The 21,302-nt window shown below is 53.7% G+C and overlaps 1 protein-coding gene across 3 annotated transcripts in view; it reads right to left on the bottom strand.

The window, feature by feature from the left end:
* Nucleotides 1–1,639, bottom strand: part of LOC120762023 (gamma-aminobutyric acid receptor subunit alpha-3-like) — a 75,830-nt gene extending 74,191 nt beyond the window's left edge. The window contains exon 1 of one of the 3 annotated variants that reach the window (XM_040083990.2): nt 1,376–1,639. The gene's annotated coding sequence lies outside the window, so the exon portion shown is untranslated. Of the gene's footprint in view, nt 1–833; nt 886–1,087; nt 1,215–1,375 lie in introns of those variants that run through there. The other 2 variants (XM_040083992.2, XM_040083989.2) reach the window with 2 other exon arrangements.
* Between the last annotated feature and the right edge of the window lie 19,663 nt (nt 1,640–21,302).

The raw sequence follows: 21,302 nt of genomic DNA, 5'->3' as shown, positions 1-21,302 counted from the left end.
GCCACTGGGAGCTGCTCTTGCCAGCCCACGGCAGCGGGAATCTCACCAGAGGGTCCTGGTTCTCTCTTTCTGTCTGGGGACTCTGCTGCATTTGCAGCCAGTCAGCAGCAGATTCGAGGGAGACACTACAGATGCAATTGGCCAGGAAAATGAACTATTTGCTCAATTGTATTTCTCTTGTCCAGGCGAGAACCATTCTGGCAGAAGGCAGAGCGAGGAACAATGGATAAGTGTTGCAGTGGGGACTGTCTGCCCCTTAATTGCATTAGGCTATTCCTATTTAACGATCCATATCTCAGTCCTAGTAACTCCGGGAGAAGGAGAAAAGACCTAGAACTCTTTTCCCCTCTCCCCTCACAGCAGCCTCAGAAACCGCAGCCCCCAAAACTCCTCCCCAGCCCAACACACCGTCTGCGCCCATTAGGCCTGGCTGCAGGATACAGGGGGAAATTTCACTTTGCTTTTACTCCCCGCTTCTCCCCGCTCAGCCCTTCCCCGGCATTCCCCGTCCAGCTCCCGCTCCAGGAGGGCTCAGCATCGTCCTCCTCCAGGCATTTCCCCCCGCGGGCGCTCTCGCCGCTCTCCAGCCGGCAGCGCGGGGAGCACCGGGGCACGGCTCCGCTCCGGACCGACACGTTCGGGAGTCGCCGCGGGAACAGCGATGCTCCGAGCCCTCCGAGCCCCCCCCGCTTCCCTCCTCGCTCCGCCTGTTGTCCGCCGACCCCCGCCGGCTCAGCCCCCGGCGGCCCCATCCCATCCCCGGCTCCGCGCTGCCCCCCGAGTCCAACCCCGCCGGGAGAGCCCCGGGGGAGCGGGGACGCGCCCGCACTCACCGGAGCGCCGGCTGCCCCGGCGGGGGGCTCGGGGGGCGGCCGGAGCCCGCTGGGCTCCGCAGCGCTGCGCAGGGCTCCGCGCCCCAGCCCGCCGTGCCGCCCGGCCGGGGCTGCCAGTGCCGCCTGCGCGCTGCTCCGGCCGCGGAGAGAGAGGCAGACGGCGAGGGAGGGAGGGGAGCGGCATCCCCCCGCCTTCCTCCTCCTCCTCCTCCTCCTCCTCCTTCTCCCCGCGCCCCGGAGGAGGGTTTACCCACCCGCTTTGTGCCGAGCCGCCCGCCCCGCAGCGTAGGCGGCGGGGATGTGTGGCCGCCGCTGCCCCGCTTTGGGGCCACCTCCCCGAGCGATGGATGCTCCGGGGTCCTCCGCCCAGCCCCGGCCTCAGAGCACCGCCATCCTTTCGGCGAGGGGGGATGAGGATGAGGATGAGGATGAGGATGAGGATGAGGATGAGGATGAGGATGAGGATGAGGATGAGGATGAGGATGAGGATGAGGATGAGGATGAGGATGAGGATGGGCAGAGCGGGGCTGGCCGCTCCCTACCTGTTGAAGGGGGGGAGCTCCTGGAGGCGCTGATGCTCTGCGAGGAGGTTGGGCAGCACCCCGAGCCGCCGGGCCCGCCCGAACCCCGGTTCTCCCTCCGGGGCAGGGAAGTTCGGCCCGCAACTTGGGATTGCCGAGGTTTATATCGCGGCAAAACGGTGGGCGGAGGGGATGGAACGCGGGGAAGGGGAGAGGAGCGAGAGAGGTTAAAATGCAGCGAGGGGTAGGAAATGCAGGGATCCCAGAGGAAGGGCTGGCCAGAGCTGCCTGGGCTCGGGGCGGTTTCGCAGAGCCACACGGCAGCGAGGCTGGGAAGGCGAAAGCTGACAGTGAGGCACACTCAAAATATATTGTCCCTGCAGAGCTCTCCGTGTTAAACACGCACCGCAGGGCTCAGCCGCAGTTGACTCCAGGTACAGAACCAGCCCTCCATCACTGAGGGTGTGGGGTGAGCCCACGGAGCACCGCTGCAGGCACTGCCCGCCGCCACAGAGCCCCTCCGCAAAATAGTCTTGGCTCTGAATACTTAAAATAACACGGAAACATACTTCAGGACAAGGGCCCTCAAGGCATGGGTGATTAAATCCAATTTAGCTGTCAGTTCTCTGCATGGAGGTGTTAGAAAATGACCCAGTTCTTGCTCCCAGGAGAAAGTTAGGGGCAATCACTGTTCTACCTCACCCCTGCAGACCACAGCCATCCTGACTTTGGTGAGGTGGGAGTATTTATCGTGACATTCCTGGACAGTAGGAAGAGAACCTCATCTCTCTTTCAAAGCCAAATTTCGTGTCCCTGTGCTATGAGGATGGTCTTTCCTAATCCATGTATCCAGATATGTCTGGAAGGAGCAGGTTAAATGCCAGCAGAGTTCTGCTTTCCTCTGCTGGGCAGGGTCCTGAGGAGCTCACAAGATCTGCAGACCAACGTCTCGAGCAAAAACTGGTCACTGCCCCCACAATCAAATCTGCCGTGTTTTAGACCAGAGCAGGAAGCATCTTTGGCGTTACTGCAACACTTGGCTCGCTTACAGGAACTCTGAACCACCACAAACCCTAATCAAGATAAGTTTCTCCAGCCCTCAGCATCGCATCCAACCCCAGACAATGGAGATTAAATACTCACAGGACAATCCTGCAGCAGCAGCAAGACCTTCAAGTCATTATTTTCTGTCCTCTGAAAAATATTTTGCCTGAGCAGCAGAGACCTAACTTTAGAGATTTTGTATGGACGTTTTAATTGTCCTTAGACTGTTCACACGTGAATGACAGCACCCAGTACATGGTGTAGGGCTGTTGCCATTAAAAAAAAGTCTGTTTCTGCATTGAATTCCTCCTGCCATAATATAAAGCATCACTCCAGAAGACAGCTGTGTGTGCACGCCGGCAGAGGAGCTTTCTGGTGGTCTCCAAAACTAGGACAAATCATAGGATCATAGGAAAACTCTTATTGGAAGAGATTTCAGGACATCAGCAGCTAATCCAGTGTCCTACTCAGTGGCCAGCTAAGGGAGAGCCCTGCGAGCAACACACTTTGGCCACAGCTCTTCACACAGAATTCCTGCTCACATCCACCTCTTCTGTTCCTCATTTACGTGCTTGTGAACAAAAGAGTGTTGGCAAGGGAACAGGGAAGAGCCCAGAGCGAGTTCCAAGGCGCAGCTAAAAGCCCCAAGGGTCTGGCCCACCATCTTCCCAGTGGGAGGTGGTGCTCCACTGGAGAACGCTCCAGGATGGCCACACCCAGACAGGAGACCTGGCTACTCAAGGACATTGATGGCCTTGAGGCTGAGAGCAGAAATCATCCTAATACTTGTTCTTCCCCTTTTCCAAACTGATTCAGCTGCTGGCATGAGCTGCCTTGGATAGGAGAAGAGGCACGAAGCAGAATCAGCGAGACAGGCATATCTGGAGACAGAAGTGACTCAGGATTTTAAATGGCTCGCATTGAAGAACATTCCAAGATTTACACATTTGAGTCCTGCTAGCAAGTCAGAGGCAGGGAAAGCCACACTCCTCTTGAGGCCTGTTCTTCCATGAGCAACAGTCACACACACTTCCCCAGGGGCACCATCTCCCACCCTGCCCTGAGTTGCCTTCACCAAACGCTGCCTCCCTTGCTCAGAGCTCTCTGACACTGCCAGCAGCCTGAACGAGTCTTGGGCATAATGCCTTTACTGGAAGAGCTTTTCCAAGAAGCTAAATATCAAGTTGAATCACTCCCCTTGTAACCACAGCACACGCCAGGTTCTTCCAAAGGTGGGGAAGGGACTAATTGGAGTCAGACGGAAAAGAGAGCACCACACAAACAGTGAGCTGCTAAGAGCAGAGCAAGAGGTGCAGCACCTAAGAAAGGTACTCCTCCCACACTGGAGGATGTGGACTTTGTAACCCTTTCTGCCCCTCCAGATGTGCTGATCCACGTCATAATCAGCTCATGCCAACCCTTGGCAGAGCAGGCACCTGTGCACCACAGCAAGGGCTGCTCCCAGCTGCCAAACCATTAATCAAAATATCCACCAGTCAAAGCTCTCCTGGAGGACAGAGGCTGCGCCAGTGATCCCAAAAATCTTCATGGCCCTCATGATTTGCTCATCCCACCTGTTAGCCCTGCAGAGACATCAATGGAAGCTGTGGAAATCTTCCTTCATCCCAGGCAGTGCCGAAAACCATCTGACCCACGAGGGAAGTGAGCGCTCCCGCCATCTGCACCGTGCACGAGGATGGAATTAAAGACATAAAGGCTATCCAGCAGCAGCACAGGAGGGGTTTGGACAGCGGGTGATGCTGTCAGGGTGGAAGGAAGAGGCTTTGGCCAGAGAAGCTGGCAATAGGTAGCTTAAGAAGTCCAATTTTAGACAACCTTTTCTCTGGGGGCTATGGGCAGTGTTATCAATATCTAGTTGTAATTGCCTTGATCTCTGCTCCATTCAGAAGTAAAGGGAACCCTCCATTAGGAGTATCAGTCTCTGTGGATACATTCATCAATTTAAGAGACATAAAAACATCTTGGGAAACCTGTAAGCAATTATCTTTTAATGCACCTCTCCATCATAAGGCTTTTAATTTCTTTCTTAAACTATCTAACCGCCCCGTCTCTGCCTTTACCTGCTGGAACCGCTCCCTGAACTCTGGCACAGCCCAGGAGCTCATGGCTGTGAGGCAAAACCTTTCTTAACAGTGATCAAGGTTAAAATGTGGCTGTCACCATATTATTGAAGAGTAATCTCTCCAAATGGAAGTACAGCAGCTTGGGAATACCTTGCTAATAATTAGCAAAGCCTTTCCCTCCCATCAACCTGCTCAACAAGCCAGAATAAAAGTCAGCTTGCTTTTAGGTCCATGCTGCAATGCCCTTGAACAGAGTGGAATTGCAGATCTGAGCCCTGAACAGCAAAGCAGAAGGGTCCATCCTGCAGGTGCAGCTCGGAGCAAGAGCTTGGGTGATGCCTTAACTTTCAGGTTTCATGTATTTCACATTCTGTGCTGCCCAGGGTGCAGCTCTGAGCTCACACTCAGGGTCACTCAGCTCTCTGCACACAGCAGCGACACAAAACAAATCCTTTTCCTGCTGCACACCAAGGACAACTTTCAGACCCAAAAGCACAAACAAGGGTGGCTGGAGGGAGGAACAAGAAGGATGGGACCTCACAGCCTGGAGCTGGAATGGGACAATTAAACCCCAATGTGCAAATGGACCAAAACTTATCAAAGTGTGAGACCTCGTGACCCTTTGTCCATTTTGTCACCATTTTGGGTTCACCTTGGGTGCAGCCCTGGCCAGGCTCTTGTCCTGCCCAAGGTGGATCCTAAAGGCCTTTCAATAAATATTTACCTTATTCTCTGGCTCTGTCCAGTCTCTGTTCTGGGTCACCCTTCCCAAGGCATCATAGGGAGGCGCAGCAAACCTCCAGGACACACAGCTCTTGGGGGCAAGCCCAGGCCATCCCCATCCTTCCCACCCTGCACCCAAAGCCAGCATCCAAGGGTGCTGGGTGCAGTTCTGCTGCAGGGCAGGGCTGAGCCAGGGCACGGGTGACCTTCCCCAGCGCTGAGGGCAGCGTGCTGGGAGGGAAATGCCCCAGCAACACCTCCCACAGGGGCACTGGGAGGCACAGAGCCGCTCCAAGGACGAAAGATCATCAGCACAGGGAGGGCACTGCCCTTACAAACATCCTGCTGGGGTTCATGGCCTTGGAATGTGGAGAAAACAGGACCCAGTGCTGGGCACAGCCGAGTGCTTTGTGCCAGTCCTGTGTGAGGGGGTCCCTGCAGGCTGACATCCACTTCAGAGCCCTGTCCTGCTGCCAGGGAAAGCAGCCAGCCTGCGGACAGGCGGCCAGGACAAAGACACTCTGCCTTTCCCTGGAAGCTGCTGGTCACTCACCGCCCAGCAGCGAGGATGTCCTGCTTCCCGAAGAGCCGCGAGAGCAGGGCTCTTTCCTCCCATTCCCTTCCACTCTTAAAGCACCCAGGGACGGCTGGACAGCCCTTCACACCAAACTCTTGTCCCGCTCTCCTGGTGTCACCTTCCCTCTCTCTCCATCCCCACGTGGCAGCTGCCCCTGGAGCAGCGCCAGAGCCGGCTGCTGCCGGTGCTTTATTAGCCCATCTCCATGGCAACTCGCCTCCAGCTCCACTCGGAGAGACCCCCGGCTCCTCTCTGCCATAAATCAGCCGCTCGCCCTGGCTGTGCTGTCCCGGCCGTCTGTGGCACCGCACCTTCACCCCTCCAGCAAAGTCGGACATCCGTCCACAGACAGCATCCTAAAGCTTGGTGCTTTGGAGCCAGCCACGCAAAGCAGCCCGCAGCTGGAGCTCTGCTGCCTTTGGGCAGGGACATCCCCAGCAGCAGCGCTGGGCTAAAGGAGAAAGGAATTATCTCCTTCCCCTTGGGAAGGCAGCTGCTGCCCCTCCGTGCCCGTGGTGAAGCCCTCAAAGGCTGCCCCGAGGGGACAAAAGCCCCCTAAAATGCTGTCCCCTGGCGTCCCAAAGCAGCTCAAGAGCTGTTTCAGCCCAGCTCGAAGCAGGTGACTACAATCTGCTGGTCCCCACAAGGACAGACTTTCTCCATACGCTTTTTCCTCCCGGGAACGGGCTGCAAGACGTGCTCCTTTCACCCTCTCAAACACGCAGCAAAACCTGTTCCTGCTGCTGAAACTCCCCCTCCAAACCCCAGAAAATGGAGAGAGCTTTTGCTTTGCGTCCCACGTTGTTATGCAGATTGTCACCTCATCCATAAATTCCAAGCACCTGATGATGCCGGGACTAAATCCTGGCAAGGCAAAGGCGCAGGTGGCTCCTGCCACCAGAAGTTCAGGCAACTGAAGCAGCAGCCTGGCAAAGCAAGTGAGAAAAGTGATCATTTTCAGACGCTGTTGGGGCGCTGCAGGGCCGTGCTGGTGGGAAGCGGATGGTGAGATAAGGCACAGCCATCCAGTGGCTCGCCTGAGGTCACTCACAGCCCACAACCAAACATGCACCAGTGGAAAAAGGTCTTTTTCCTCACCTTTCGGTGTTCCCCGAGAGGAACTGATCGATGCATCTACTGATATACAATCCCTAGGGATGCTTGCAGTGTTTCTACACAACACCACCGCCTTTTGTTGCCTTAGTGAGGGTTCCAGTGTATCTGAGGGTTTACCAACAGCTCAGACACGTCCGAGGAAACCCAGCAATGACCTCTAGGGTGGCTGCAAATCTTCATTTCGCACAGATGGTCAACACACATACCCAGACAACGCCTCACAGAGCTAAAAATCCCTTCCTGCGAGGCACTGCAGAGCTCAAGGGCTGTGTCTAGGCAGGTCCTGGTAAAGCAGAGAGCTGGAGTCTTGTTTCTATGACAAAACATGTCATCCCAGTCTCCAGAAGCCAGGTCCAGCTACATGGAGAAGTACCAGAGCTCTTTTAGCAGGGGGAGCTGTCTCGAAATTCAAAAGCTTCGTGCTGGCAGTGGAACAAATTCATAAAAGCTAATGGGCCTGAAAGAGACTGTATTTGTCCTGCAGTCCCTTGGCAAGAGCAAAAATAAACCTGGAGAGAAGGACCTGTTCACGTACCCCCTGTTTTCTGTTCTGCAGCTACAACAGCAACATCAGTTCAAAAATCCCCCTGTGGAGTCATAAGGTTTTCGATGCCTCAGCATTTCTATTTCTAACGTTGCACATGCTTGTCAACTCCAAATATTCCTAAACAATTTAGATACCTAACGCCTAAATCAAGTGCTGACGAAGGCTGGCTTTGAGCGTCCCTGTTTGTGCTCGGGTTTTTTTTCTGATCCAGGGTCATTCTGAGTTCTTCTCTGCGCCCACGAAGCTGTGAACTCAATTCTTATTCAGAAGGAATCGAGTGGCGTGGAGCCAAAACCTAGAACTTGAAGCGGGGCCAGATATGAGGAGGTTCACGCTAAAAATTGCCGGGGTTGACAACGCCAGCTGAAGCGTTTGGAAAATGCCCTCTGTTCACGTTTCATGCAAAATGCGATACCAGGTCTCGGTTCCAAACACTCGCCTCAGCCTTCTTTGGCAACTCAGAGGAGACCCTGGTCTCATCACAGCTCGATAAACTCGGCTCAGTTTACGTCAGCAGCCTCCTGGCACAGAGATGCTGCTGAGCCTGGGGTGCAAAGGCCATCAGGGGAACAAATCCCCAGGGAAAAGGGAACTCTGGCGCACTCAGGACCCACCACATGAGGACTCTGAGTGAATTTCTCTCAAAACAGCCGTTTCAGGATGCTCTCCACCCAGCAGGAGAGTCAACCCCTGCCAGGGCCTGCCTGCTTCAGGAGGGGGAGTTTGGTGCAGGCAGGGCACAGACAAACATCCAGGGGAGCTGTGCATTTGGTGACAGGATCACACAGACACAGAATCACACAGAATAATGAGGTTGGAAGAGACCTCTAAGATCATCAAGTCCAACCTACGCCTTAACACCTCAACTAGACTATAGCACTGAGTGCCATGTCCAGTCTTTTTTTAAACACATCCAGAGATGGTGACTCCACCACCTCCCTGGGAAGACAATTCCAGTGCTTTATTATTCTTTCAGTGAAAATTTTTTTCCTAATATCTAACCTGTACCTTCCCTGACGTAGCTTGAGACTGTGTCCCCTTGTTCTGTCAGGTGCTGCCCGGTGGAAGAGACCGACCCCCACCTGTCTACAACCTCCCTTCAGGAAGTTGTAGAGAGTGATAAGGATGGCTCACGGCAGAGCGCAGCAGCTCTGCGTGGTGACGGGCAGATGTTCTGCTGCCCTCAGAGCCTGCCAACGGCACGTGGAGCCGCTGGGAATGCAGCCTGCCTCAGCCAAGCAGCAGAACACAGACCCAGGGACACTCCAAATGAGGAAAGAGCTGCTGTAGCTTCCCCCAGACCAGCAATGCTCACAGCAGGCCGAGCTGTGTGACCCAGAACAGCCCCAGGCAGCAGGAAGCCCTGAAGCTGGTTGGGCTGTGTGGTTTCACTCCATGTCCCAAAGCCCACCAGCATTCAACACTGGCAAATTTAAACCAGCAGCTTTTCCTGTGTCTTCTCCTTCCCTCACCAGCTGAAAAGAGCTTGAGTAAGGCAACGTTGGTCAAAAGCTACCAAAGATTCAGGTTCGTTGCTTCCTTCCTGTGAGGTGCAGGGCTCTTCTGGTGACTCCACAGCAGCAGCTCTGAGTGAGCCCCAAAGCTGACAGAATTCACCTGCAGGGCTGGGCTTGGCCCCAGCACCAGGCTGCAGCATCTGAGCACCAAACTTTGCAGGATTTACCGGAGTCAGCTTTACTTTGCTCCAGCTGATAGGAGAGGAGAAGATAATAAAGGTCAGGATCCCTTCAGGTTCCCCCAGCCCAGGCAGCCCCACCATGGGGGAGGAGGGCTCCCCCCATCTGGGAGCCAATGCACACATCACCCTCTTGATTTGTAATTAGTGGAATAAGAATGCTCAGTCAGCTGGGAAATCTGCCTGAGTAAATGACATCCTCAAGTGCTTTCTAATCCGAGGAAGGCAGCCTCTCACTTCACTGAGCTAATGGGCTGCAGTGGGGGGCACCAAAATTTCCCCCGTGGACCCACGTGCGCCCAGGACCACTTCTTCAGCTAATTCTCCATGCCAGCAGCCCCAGCTGGTCACCTGGGAGTAGCTGCTAGGTCCTGCCAAGAGTTTGTGTCAGTAATTAATCTGCCTCAGCCTCGCAGCCCTTGCTCCCTCCTCAAGGCATAAACAGTTTAAGGAACGGTCCAGGCAGAAAGGACTCTTGGGTCAGGGACTGTGGGAGCTACAGGAAGCTCAGGGGCAGGTTCAAGGGCAGCTGCAGGGCTGTTTCTGTGGGGCAGGGCTTGAGAGGGGAAAGAACAGAGGTTATGAGTCAAGGCAGAAGCTGCACAGCACCTGGCAAATCGCTCGCTGGAATATTAACTAAAATAACCCTCTGCCTCATCTCTTTTAAATTCAGGTGCACAGGGGAACCCATCAAGGTAATTTATGGTGTGTAGCTCCTGAAATGCCAATCAAAGAAAGCCCAGAGTAACAAGTGTGTTAAAAGGGACCTCATTGATCACTGTGGCCACAAACACGGGCTTAATTCCTTCAATCCCGGTTAATCAGGTTACTTTGCTGCTTTTCTTGCACAAAAGAGCAGTGGGAAGCATTAGGCATTAGCTATGCAGCCCCCAGAAAGCATTCCCGGTCTGGAGGAGGCGATGGAGGCGGCGCTTGGTGATGTGGAACATCTCAAAGGTCCTCAAAGGGCCCCAGACAGAGCTTGTCAGTAGGACAGGGAGTTTTTTATTCCCCCTCTTCCATAAGTAAAAATTCCTCTGCGTGCAAGGCACCAAGATTTTGATGAAAACCTGACAGTTAGCAGATGCAGAGATGATAATTAGGAAGGCAGAGAGAAAAGGAAGGGCTCTGCTGAATTCCTGGAGCCCACAGACCCGTTCCTCAGAGGGAGCAGGCTCACGTGTGCTGCCAGGAGCAGCAGAAGGGACCTTGCTCCGACGATTTGCAAATCTGGGTCCATCCAACGTGTCAGGAGCTGTGGCAGGAAAAGAACCACTCCAGCAGCTTCTCTTTCCACCTTCTGTTTAACAACACGAGCTGGGTTTCCCTAGGCCTGATATATTTTATTTTATTTGCTCTTTATTTGCCAAGGAAGACCTTTTTGCATGCAATGGTGTGCTGCTGCATTGCTGTGAGCTGGAACATCCTGGCAAAGCTGGAAAGGGTTGAGATAACAGGAGGTAATGCACAGATCAGGACTAGATCTGGTCTTATTAAATATAATAATTACTGATCTGGAAGAGGGAATAAGCAGCACATTAATTAAGTATGAAGAGGATCTGAAACAGAGGAGCTGCCAACAACAAAATTGAAAAAAATTACATAAAGAGGAGGGGAAAAAGAAAATCAAGTGGGAAGAAAGCAGAACCCATGAGAAGAGAAGACACTGAAGAGAAGCTGTGGGGGAAGGAGGAGTCTTGGCTCTGCTTCACCCCAACAGCCCCAGAAGTTCTTTGCTTATTTCTCTTTTCTCCACAAAGCCAAAGCAGCCCCCAGGCAGAAAAGGCTTCGGCAGATCACTGCAGGATGAGAAAAGCCTCCCATGTTTTTTTTCTTACTTCAACACTATTAGGAAGGAATGGTGGAAGCTTTGTCCCCAGATGAGAAAGTTTTTACCAAAGGGCCATTTTGCCGACCTGCAAAGATTCATCCAAATTCAAGCTTTCCCCTGCAGGCCGCGGCAATAAAGTTCAGCAAGGCAGCCCTGCATTCAGCCCAATGCAAGATTTCACCCCTTCCTATTTTTTTTTTTTTTGAGGGTGTAGGGGTTTAGTAAAGCAGTCTCCAGGCACCAAAGAAGCCAGGGAGGGGCACACCACAGGAAAGCTTTTGCTGAGCAGCAGGGTAACCCGATGGAGCTACAGCTTCTCCAGGACTCGGGAAGTCCAAGAATCACCCTCAGACTTCACGGACTCACGCTCCTCGGTCAGACTGCAAAGCAAAGGGAGCAAACTCCCTCTCCCTGCCCTGACAGCGGCAGCGTTTCCAGCTTCCCCGTGGCTGCCTTAAAGCAGCTCCACATTACGCACTCCAATGCAGAGCACTGTGTTGAGGATTAGATCTACATCCAAAGGTGATGTTTCAGCTGGCCTGCCCTGGGATTGCCGGTGGAATGACATCACCACTAATTAATCAGCCTCTGCACAGACATTTCTCAAATCCCCTGGACTCAAAGCACGGCAATTAGTCACATATTCCAGCAGGAACTGCCACCTCCCTTCCCACTTGCGCCGCTCTCCCATCCCTCCGACATCCGTGCTCCGTGGCTGCGTTGCCGAGCCAGCCCCAGCATCGATCCGCCAGGAGAACGATCACACGGCGCTGCCCGAAGTCCGTATCATTATCCCTGATGGAGTGTTGGCCAACATCACACTATTAACGGCAGCAGAAATGCCGGGGACAAAGGAACGTGCATTTCCCACCCTGCTGCAGGGAGCTGGGCTCCACTCACTCCCTGGGTGCCCCCCAAAAAGCCCACACTGAGCACCCAGAGTGGGAATAAATGTGTTTTGGGTGGAATGCTCTCGGTGTCCAGGTGTGGCAGAGCTCACTCTTCCCTTAGGATTTACCCTTCGTGCCAGGGGGCTGCTGCTGGTTGGTGGCAGCTGTGAACTGAGCTCAGCTTCCCCAGCTGTGACGAGAGCAGGGTCTCCTTGGAGCTGACAAAGAAAGCCGGGGGAGGCATTTGGAGGGGTGGGAAAGAGCTGGAATAATTGAAAAGGACCAGAAGGGTTCAGTGGCTGACAGCTCCGCCTGTGAGCGCAGGGATTTTGGGATTGGTGAGGGAGGTAGGAACAGCTCAGACAAGGTCACAGCGGCCAAATGCTGGGCTGAAAACACGGTGCTTTGGGTCAGAAAGAGCAGCCAGAGCACGTGGGGAGGGGACCAGAGCCCATAAACACTGCGATGGCCACAAGTGTCTGCTGCCAACAGCCTGGGAAGCCTCTCCAGAAGCGATATCCACGAGGTCAGAGAGTCAAGCGCTGCAATCAGGAGTGCCAGGACTCGGAGCAGCCCCCGTGCCCTCATACACGGAGACAAGAGCAGCAAATTACCAGAGTGTTTAATTACAGAACCCCGTTACCTCAGCACAGCACCTCCAGCTCTTCCAGGCAGCCAGATGTGCCTGTCCCAGATGGAATTAGCACAATGCAGGAGCAGCAGTTCCTGTTTGCAGGGAGCTGCTATTTGTAGCTGATAATGAGGGACAAACAGCAGCCAGCCATGAAGCTGCAGGGAGACAGAGGATGCTCCTCTTGTGAGGGCACATTGTGGGAGCAGGTGCTGCCTCTGGCTCTTACAGAAGGATCTGATCCCGAGTTTCCACCCCTTTGGCTCCCAGAGATGTGAGAGACATCATGGGTGTGATTTACAGGTGTGCCAGGCACTCCTTTCTCTTACTGTTAGGAAAATTAATCCACGAACACCAGAGGTTTATGTCCAAAAAGGAGACAGAGGAGTCTTTTTTCTTTTTTCCAATAAAGGGAGAGGCCATGGGGCATTTCCCCTGGGGTCTCTCAGATTTTTGGAGGACGCAGCCTCCTTTTTATCCCAATTTCCCGGCCGCATTTCCCTCTCTCTTTCCCCACTGGCTGAGGGACTTGAGAGGCACAGACCTCCCGAAATGCCTAAAATTCCCCTTGTAATGTATAACCCCCCTAATTTTTAATTCTTACAGGATTTATGGGTTTTTTCCCCATTATTGCTTTCATCTTTCAATATCCAATTTCATTTACAAACAAACCGACGGTTTATTTGTAAAGGCAAATATCTTCCTTTCCATTCACCAATCAGTAGAACCCTCCCCATCGTTTCTCTCATCTCTCAGTGCCGGTTCTATCTACCAGCAGACCCAGGGGTTGTTTGTAAAGACAAATCTTGCCATTCCTCTCATTACTCAGGGGCATCTGCCCTGCAGAGAACCCTCTGGGGTTGAGTACCCCAAAATCCTGACCCCAGACATCTCCAGCTTGACAGCCAAAAGCATCCAGCGCTCTGCCGCTTGAAGCTCTGCACGTCAATTCTCACAAATTTAAAAGGAGGCTAAAAATAACCTGCCTTCCAGTAGTGATGGTGTGAAATTAAATTCATTACCATGTGTGAAGCACTCTGATACAATAGTGATGAGTACTACCGAGCAGAGGAGCAGGACTGTACAATAGGCAGGAGAAAAAAAACCCTAAAAGCCGGGGTGAATGCTGAATGCGAGTGCTCAGATGGGCAGAGGTGCTGGGGAGAGGAGCAGTGGGGGTCACATAATGGGGCTGCATTGATGCACATGCACAGCGAGGGGTGGGGTGAGGCAAGAGAGGCAGGTTCAATTTTTGTCTCCCTGAACTTCAGGGCTTCGCTGCTAAAGCGTTTTCGGTAAGGTCAGGATGCATGGCAGAGAAAAGAGCAGAAGAGTTAGCAGAAGGTTAAAAATTAAGGTAGGGAAAACAAACAAACAAAAAAGCACAAACAGTAAAAAAAAAAAAAAAAAAAAAAAAAAAAAAAAAAAAAAAAAAAAAAAAAAAAAAAAAAACCAGAAAAACAAAAGCAAAAAAAAAAAAAACCAAACAAGAACCCAAGCACTCAACAGAAGGAAACTTTTAGGCCAAAAGGACTAATGAAATCAAGGCAGGTTTGCCAAAAAAGCTCAGCTGATGACAAGGAAACACAACTCCTTGAAAAGGCTGATCTAAGAGCCAGGACTTCATTCATTCTGAGACCCTTGGCTGTAAAAGAAAAGATATCCAGAGCGTAGAGGTCAGGGGAGAGGACGAGTGGGCAAATAAAAAGGAAGAAAGGCAGATGTATGAAAGCAGGGCTGAAAAGTTCTGTGAAAGCAGACTCCCCAAGCCATTAAAAGCACACCAGCGAGCTCTGCTAACCCCTCCTACCACTGCCACTACGGGCTCTGGGGAGGAATTTGCAGCCATCTGATGCCTTCGCCTGGCTTGGCTCCCGCAGCTGCGGCTGCTTGGGTTGCACAGAGCCAGCTGTCCTTGGCCTCCAGCCCACAGCAAACACATCTGGAACAGCTGGGGATGCCCAACTGCTGTTGGCCAGGAGAGGATTCGTCACGTGGGTTTAATAGCCCGCGTTCCACGCGGCGTCTTTGGCGGGGAGCGAGGGACAGCCGCGCCCGTGCTCACCTGGGCAGCGTTTGGGTGGGCTCTGCTCTGGGCTTTGTGCCGCAGCAAAGGCTCCCTGGGCCGCTTGCAGCTCGTGGCTCCCTCAGGGAATTTCGTCCTTCCCACCTGAGGCTCCTGCAGGCAGATGGCTTTCCATCCCAGTCATCCTCAGGTAGCTTGGTTTGATTCTTTATGCCCCATCTTCAGAGCACCTTGCCCCAGACGCTTTTGTTTTCCAGTGTTTTGTCTCCTGTTCCACCGGAATTTTTGCCTTTCCTCTAAAAAAAAAAATATATATATATATCCCCAACCGTTTTTACTTTAAAAAAGAAACTTTTGAAAAAAATGCATTTTTTTTTTTCTTTAGGGTCTTAAGTATCCACTTTAAGCTCTCTACAGGCCAGTCTGGCAATAAAAAGAGATGAATTTCTCAGAGCAAACAGAACAATCGCTTTCAGCTCTTTTCTCCTTTTTATCTTTCTATTTCCACCTGAGTGACAAAGAAGTCAGAACATCTGAGCAAGTAGTTACTGCCTTAGTCCCTTTCTTCACTCCCAACAATGAAGGGTTTTCACCACTTTGAGAGAGGCGCAAGGGCCTGGTAAATCTTTGCATTAGAAGGTATTAAAAAATAAACCAGAACAACAAAAAAAAAAAGCTTTGTCAAGTGGAATGAGAAATCCCCCATCTGAACCAGGTTCAACTCTTGCGCTAAGGCATTCCTCTTGAAAAAAAAAAAGGAAAAAATAGAAAAAGAGAGCTAGTACTTGCTGCTAAAGATACTTTTTTGAACCTGGGCTGACAATAGCAACCAGTTTACAAAGTGGAGACACCGCAGAGGCAAAGCTGAGAGCCTCAGAGCTGGGCAGTGCTGAGCAGTAATTGGTGCAGAACAAGGAGCATCCTGGCTGTGAGGAACACCCCAGATCCATTTCCAGGGGTGTTTCACGGTGGGATTGCATGCCTGGGAAGGCGCTCAGCTGCTGGGAGCTGCCGGCCTGCCCCGGTCCTTGCTGCTGGAACGCCTTTTGGTGAGACCTCGCCCGCAGAGCCGCCCTCAGCTCTGTGACCCCAGCACAGCAGGGACCTGGAGCCGCTGGAACCAGTCCAGAGGAGGCACCAGGACGAGCAGCTCTGCTGGGAGGAAAGGCTGGGAGAATTGGGGTTGTTCAGCCTGGAGAAGAGACGCTTCAGGGTGACCTCATTGTGGCCTTCCAGCGCCTGAAGGAGCCAGCAAGAAACATGGAGAGAGACAATTGACAAGGGATGGAGAGACAGGACGAGGGGGAATGGGCTCAAACTGACAGAGAGCAGGTTTAGATTGGATATTAGGAAAAACTGGATATTGTTGTAATCAATACGACAGACCAAATTCTATAAATCAAAACTTAGAGTTTTATTGTGAGACAAAATAACCGTCTCCGATAGCCACAATTAAAAGGACAGCGTCGAACCCCGGGGTTTCGGCGCTGGGTGAACACGGTAACACACTCTGTCAGTGTGTCACCCCCCAAGTTCACATTTTGGTCTGGGGCTGCCGATTTTTATACACTGGTTCGCGGAGAGAAAATCGGGATCCTAAGGCTCCCTCTTCTGAGGCAGCTTCATTAGATATTCATGGTTGGGTTCTGGTGGGGTTGAAAGGATCTTCTCAGGAGAACAATGTCGTGATTGCTGTGTCCGGGTACGGTGTAGAGATGTTAATGTCGGGTGGGGACAGATAAGATATCGATCTGATGTAATCATTTGGTTCTCTGGGTTCTCCATCTCCCTCTTCTGTCGTCTTTGTTCTCCTCTAACGATTCCCGGCAGAAGTTTTCCCGTGTCCCTTTTGGTGTAATTCTTGGCATACCTCTCTCATGTCCCTCCCTTGTAGCAAAGGAACTCCTCGTGTCCCCCTTCACGCTGTCTCAGTCCCAGTTAACCCGTGGTATACACGATTAGAAATGAACTTACATCTTACAGAGAATGAATTACTTATTATAACATTTAACACGGATTAACTTTAGGACATGTATCACATTGTGAGGGGGGCGAGGCACCAGAACGGGGTGCCCAGAGAAGCTGTGGCTGCTCCATCCCTGCAAGCGCTCCAGGTGGCACCAGGCTCGGAGCACCCTGGTCTAGTGGAAGGTGTGGAACGGGGGTGGAATGAGAGGATCTTTAAGGTCCCTCCAGACCAGGCCATTCCATGGCTCTGTGGTGAGAACAGCTGCACCTTTTCCTGCATTGCCAAGGGAAGTGAAACCACACCGGGGCAGGGCAGGAGCTCTTTGGCACTGATAATCAGCAGAACACCCCGTGTCAGGAGACCGAGAGAGAGGCATCCTTGAGAGGGAGCTTGCAGAGGGATTCCCTCAGCCATTCACACCCCGGGAGCCTTGGCAAGGCTGGCTCTGGAAGCTGCAGAAATCCAGATGCTGTGCAAGCTCCCTCCGGGCCTCTTAGGCAGCGCCTGACTCAAACGGAAATCGATGCGAGCCTGGAGTCAACTGCTCCAGGAGAGAAAAACCTCAGCACAGTGCCCAGCCCAGGCCAGCCCCGAGCCCGGGGAGCTGTCCCCGGCACACAGAGCTGTCCCTGAGGGGTCCAGTGTGTTAAGAAAATTAATCCACAAACACCAGAGGTTTATGTCCAAAAAGGAGACAGAGGAGTCTGTTTTCTTTTTTCCAATAAAGGGAGAGGCCATGAGGCATTTCACCTGGGGCCTCTCAGATTTTCAGAGGACGCAGCCTCCTTTTTATCCCAATTTCCCGGCCACATTTCCCTCTCTCTTTCCCCATTGGCTGAGGGACTTGAGAGGCACAGACCTCCCGAAATGCCTAAAATTCCCCTTTTAATGTATAACCCCCCTAATTTTTAATTTTATGGGATTTATGGGTTTTTCCCCACTATTGCTTTCATCTTTCAATATCCAATTTCATTTACAAACAAACCTACAGTTTATTTGTAAAGGCAAGTATCTTCTTTTCCATCCATCAATCAGTAGAACCCTTCCCATTAGTTTCTCTCATCTCTCAGCGCCGGTTTTATCTACCAGCAGACCCAGGGCTTGTTTGTAAAGACAAAATCTTGTCATTCCTCTCAAGCAGAGGAGCCACAGCCACGCTGGGCTGGCCCCAGCAGGCAGGGCCACCACATGGCTCCGAGCAGCCCCAGCTCCCACGGGGAACGAGTGTCTCACAGAATATCCCGAGCTGGAAGGGACACACAAGGATCAGGGTCTAAGTGCTGGCCCTGCACAGGACACCCCGAGAGTCACACCCTGCGCCTGAGAGGGTTTTCCAAACACTTCCTGAGCTCTGCCGGGCTGCGGCTGTGAGCACCGCCCTGGGGAGCCTGTTCCAGTGCCCCACCACCCTCTGGGGGAAGAACCTGTCCCTAATGCGCACCTAAACCTGCCCTGACACAGCTTCAGCCCTGCCCTGGGTGCTGGCACGGCTCACCGCAGAGCAGGGACTGGCGCTGTGCCCGTGAGGAAGCGGAAGGATTCTGAGCTCTGCCCTTCTCCAGGCTGAGCAGACCCAGGGAATTCAGCAGCTCCAGACCCATCAGCATCCCTGCAGCCTCCGGATGCTCACGGCTTTAGATCCCTCCTAGCTTGTGGCACCCGAAACTGCCGCAGCGCTCGAGGGGAGAGCAGAGCGGGACAATCCCCTGCGTGTCCTGGCTGGGGCTGCTGTGCCCGTGTCCCCGGGACAGGGCTGGACAGGAGAGTCTGTGCCGCGGCTGGCTGTCCCCTGCGTCCCCGTGCCCCTTGTCCCCGTGTTTCGCATGTCCCTGTATCCCTGTGTCCTGTATTCCTGTATCCCCGTGTCCCCTGTGTCCCTCTGTCCCCCGTGTCCCCGCTGTCCCCATGTCCCGTGTCCCCCTGTCCCCTCATTGTCCCTGTGTCCTTTCTATCCCCCGTGTCTCCCTGTCCCCTCACTGTCCCTCTAACCCCATGTCCCCCTGTCTGGTGTCCCTCTGTCCCCATGTCCCTGTGTCCCTTTGTCCTCATGTTCCCCTGTCCCCTCACTATCCCCGTGTCCCCTCACTGTCCCCACTGTCCCCCTGTCCCCTCACTGTCCCCTGTCCCCATGTCCCGTCCCTGTCCCCTCACTGTCTCCCGTCCCCTCTGTCTCCTCACTGTCCCCCTGTCCCCTCCCTGTCCCCCTGTCCCCTCACTGTCCCCCTGTCCCCATGTCCCCTTCCTGTCCCCTCTGTCCCCATGTTCCCTCCCTGTCCCCTCCCTGTCCCCCTGTCCCCTCTGTCCCCTCTGTCCTCTCCCTGTCCCCTCACTGTCCCCTCTGTCCTCTCCCTGTCCCCTCTGTCCCCTCCCTGTCCCCTCTGTCCCCTCCCTGTCCCCTCACTGTCCCCCTGTCCCCTCAGTGTCCCTCTGTCCCCCTGTCCCCTCCCTGTCCCCTCTGTCCCCTCCCTGTCCCCTCTGTCCCCTCCCTGTCCCCTCCCTGTCCCCGTGTCCCCGCTCGTTCCGCGGGGTCTGGCGCCCCCTGCCCGCCGCGGGGGGAGCTGCAGCGGTCCCGGCCCCGCCGCGGATCGCTCGGAATCCATCACCTGGATGGGGAAAATCCCCCTGGGACCACCGAGTCCAGCCTCTGCTGGGTCACACCTTGTCAACCACAGCACGGCACCGAGCGCCACGTCCAGCCTGAACACCTCAGGGACTGTGACTCCACTTTGCTGGGCAGCCCATCCCGACATCTAATCACCCTTTCTGTGAAGAAATCACTCCTGATATGCGACCTAAACCTCCCCTGGCACAGCCCGTGTCCCCCGACGCTGTCCCTTGTTCCCTGGAGCACAGCCTGACCCCCCCCCGGCCGCACCCTCCTGTCAGGGAGCTGTGCAGAGCCATAAGGACACCCCCGAGCCTCCTTTTCTCCAGGCTGAGCCCCCCACACCTCCCTCAGCCTCTCCTCACAGCGCTTGTGCTCCAGACCCTTCCCCAGCTTTATTGCTCCAGCACCTCAACGTCCTTCCTGAGCTGAGGGGCCCAGAACCGGACACGGGACTCGAGCTGTGACCTGGGCAGTGCCCAGCACAGACAACCACTGCCCTGGTCACACTATTGGTGATGCAAGCCAGGTGCCACAGCCTTCTTGGGCTACCTGGCTCATGTCCAGCCCCTGCCAACCCCCAGCACCTCCAGGACCTTTTCTGCTGGGCCACTTCCCAACCACTCTGCCCCAAGGCTGTAGCACCGCACGTGGTTTTTGGTTTGGGGGCCCTCACAGCCTGCTGACAACAGGTTGCTGGGCAGCAGCAGCGACCTGGATGTGCGAAACCACAAATTTACACCTATTTATACCTGCAGAGAGGTGATGGAATGGCGGGCAGGGAGATCCCTGGTTCCTGAGGAGGGGGACTGATCTCAGAGCCACTCTCCAGAAGAGACAAAGCTCTCCAATCCAATGGACACAGAGCAGCTTCCCTCACTCCCCTCCTTTTACACAGGACTTCTGGCAGCCCAGGGCTCCCAGAGCATCTTTGCAGGGCTCACTTTCTCACGTGAAAAGCTGTAGAACAACGGCAGTGTCACCTGCAGACACGTGCCACGGCTGTTTGGGTCACCCAGAGCCCTCCTGTGAGTGCAGTGCCCACAGGAGACCTCTGCCTTCCCTTCCCAGATGAACTTCCATTTAAACTGAAGCTTATTCGAGCATCTGCATCCCAGTGATGCATGAAAGCGTCCCTCTGCAGGTAAAGTGGCCGTAAGATGGCATTTTCATGTATCTGGGATATGTTTTTTTCCCCAAGCTGGGCTATGGATAGTTCCTTCTTCAAGCTGTTGCTTTTCAACAGATTTAGAGCTACAAGCTCTGCTGCCCCAGCCTGTCAACCTCCCCAGCAGGGGAAGGAGCAAAGGCAGGGAGCTAAACCCCACCTGCAGATCTGCACAAGTTCTCTGCCCACACAACTGTCCCAGCTGGATGCAGAGAGATCACTGGAGAAATCACTGGCTTTGTTTTGGAGGGATGGAGAAATTCCATCTCCCTGCACCCCACAGGAAGCCGGCAGCACCTCTGACCCTGGAAAGCTTCATCCCTGCAGCTCCCAGCCGGGTCTAGGCAGGAACCCTGCACCGAGGCTGGGCTACCACAGACACACCCTGGGCTTGCTGCAAGAGGCTCCTCGCTCTCCTCGGACTCACCCTGCCCCACAGGCTCCTGCAGTGGGGTCAGAACCCTGCCCTCAGGGCCGTCCCCACACCCTCTCTGGTCACATCCCTTTGTTTGTAACTATTTTAAGCCATAGAGGCACCAGCCCTGCATCAGCCATACCCTGCTGTAAGCTCTGGAGAGGCCCCATAAAACTGTGGGGTTTGCTTTTCTTCCCCGCTAGAACTCCTTGGCGACCCAGAGCTTTTGGGTTGGAAAGCCTTGGTTTCATCTCCAAAAGGAAGATCATTTTTTAAAGAGCTGTTTAGACAAGGTGTGACATAACAGGGTATCTATTTCTTGAACAGAGCTCTTTCCCTGCATTTGTTTGAAGTCTGACCTGATTATTCTTGCAATTGTATTTTTAATGCTCATCAGGTATCCTTGGAGAAAATGGAGAGTCACTGTTTTTAGATCATGCATAAGTAATCAGACAAACAAAATATAGCTCACCTGCCCTGTTCTTCCCCTCTACAGCAAAAAGAACATCCTTAACCATTGCTCCAGAGAAAGCAACAGCCACTCAGATGGGACAGAGCACCAGTTTCTGAGCTGCCTTGGGCACTTCTGGTGCCATCTGTCCTCACTGTAAGGCCAAATGTCACCC

Source organism: Hirundo rustica, chromosome 21, assembly GCF_015227805.2.
Source record: "Hirundo rustica isolate bHirRus1 chromosome 21, bHirRus1.pri.v3, whole genome shotgun sequence".
NCBI classification, from domain to species: Eukaryota; Metazoa; Chordata; class Aves; order Passeriformes; family Hirundinidae; genus Hirundo; species Hirundo rustica.
Note: the sequence above shows the minus strand (reverse complement) of the source record. Positions and strands in the feature narration are given on the sequence as shown.